General features: G+C 42.8%; 1 protein-coding gene across 1 annotated transcript in view; it reads left to right on the top strand.

Annotated features, from left to right (window-relative positions):
* Positions 1–182: 182 nt before the first annotated feature.
* Positions 183–1,788, top strand: part of LOC107672159 (differentially expressed in FDCP 8 homolog) — an 87,007-nt gene continuing 85,401 nt past the window's right edge. The window contains exon 1 of the mRNA XM_016465256.1: positions 183–354. The gene's annotated coding sequence lies outside the window, so the exon portion shown is untranslated. The remainder of the gene's footprint in view (positions 355–1,788) is intronic.

Raw genomic sequence — 1,788 nt, 5'->3', positions numbered from 1 at the left:
ATACATTGAATATTATTGTATTATTCAATATATCGCATTATATTTTCCAGTATTTATTATTCCAGTATAAAATTCAAATGGTCAACATAGAAACTGACACTTAAATACATGTAATTTGCGCTATATAGCAGGCTACAGTGTTCTTGTAATGCTCCCTGGAAGCTCCAGAGGTCGCTACAATCACACCCACACACAATGAACACTCATCAGAACAGCACATAGCAGCAACTACATAACGTGCGTATATCCAAGCAAATAATGACGGCTGCCATCGATTATTTATCAGCCTGTCTTTTGGGATGATGGTGATAATGGTGATGATGAAGAAGAAGCGCTCCTGAAGCTGCATAAAGCGTAAGATAAACAATATTTATATATGATGCTAAGTGGTTAGCAGGCTGCCTAAATTTCAGTTTGTCTGCTGTCACCACAAGCTGACTGTGTATTATACAAACCTTAATTGTTTATTAATTTGACTAATATGTACTGATGTCAAGCTGAACAGTTCATGCAGTTATTGGCTTCATCGGTATTGTTTTCACGTGACAGTTGTTGCTGGTTAGTAGCACTATGATGATGATGCATCTCCTGCTAACAGCCGATATAAAGTTGGTTCGACGTTTGACGTTGGATATTAGACAGATATTCAGCGGCGAAAAACGTCAATAAATTCTTAGAGGATGAGTATAATTGTATTAAAAAATGGCTTATCTGAAAAGCATTAGAACATAGAACTGAACACTTAATCGTCCTCTGTATGTTGAAAGGCATAAAGTCTATAGCAGCGGCGCAGTAGCGCTTAGGCCAGCTAGGGACCGTCTACAAAGTACATGTGAAAGGATAAAACGATTAAAGGGGTCATATGATGCGATTTCAAGTTTTCCTTTCTCTTTGGAGTGTTACAAGCTGATTGTGCATAGATAAGATCACTGAAGTTGCAAAGACTAAAGTCTCAAAACCAAAGAGATATTCTTGATCAAAGTTAAGACTCTGCCATGCCCCCCTAAAACAGCTTGTTCTAACATGCCCCCACATATCTACCTCACTATGTGGCAATATTAGCATAATGCGGCCCAAATGTACACGCAAAGAAAGAAGGCGTGGTTTCAGTAACCGCAGTTAGTGTTGAAGCAGCCATGTCAGGGAGACGCTGTGTGTTTCTAGAGAGAGAGAGAGAGAGAGAGAGAGAGTGAGAGGGAGAGGGAGAGAGAGAGAGAGAGAGAGAGAGAGAGAGAGAGAGAGAGAGAGAGAGAGAGAGAGAGAGAGAGAGAGAGAGAGAGAGAGAGAGAGAGAGAGAGAGAGAGAGAGAGAGAGAGAGAGAGAGAGAGAGAGAGAGAGAGAGAGAGAGAGAGAGAGAGAGAGAGAGAGAGAGAGAGAGAGAGAGAGAGAGAGAGAGAGAGAGAGAGAGAGAGAGAGAGAGAGAGAGAGAGAGAGAGAGAGAGAGAGAGAGAGAGAGAGAGAGAGAGAGAGAGAGAGAGAGAGAGAGAGAGAGAGAGAGAGAGAGAGAGAGAGAGAGAGAGAGAGAGAGAGAGAGAGAGAGAGAGAGAGAGAGAGAGAGAGAGAGAGAGAGAGAGAGAGAGAGAGAGAGAGAGAGAGAGAGAGAGAGAGAGAGAGAGAGAGAGAGAGAGAGAGAGAGAGAGAGAGAGAGAGAGAGAGAGAGAGAGAGAGAGAGAGAGAGAGAGAGAGAGAGAGAGAGAGAGAGAGAGAGAGAGAGAGAGAGAGAGAGAGAGAGAGAGAGAGAGAGAGGGTCACATCACAGTGGAGTCAGCTGTCTTATCAGCTGTCTTA

This window comes from Sinocyclocheilus anshuiensis, unplaced genomic scaffold (genome assembly GCF_001515605.1).
Source record: "Sinocyclocheilus anshuiensis isolate Anshui unplaced genomic scaffold, SAMN03320099.WGS_v1.1 scaffold388, whole genome shotgun sequence".
Taxonomy (NCBI): domain Eukaryota; kingdom Metazoa; phylum Chordata; class Actinopteri; order Cypriniformes; family Cyprinidae; genus Sinocyclocheilus; species Sinocyclocheilus anshuiensis.
Note: the sequence above shows the minus strand (reverse complement) of the source record. Positions and strands in the feature narration are given on the sequence as shown.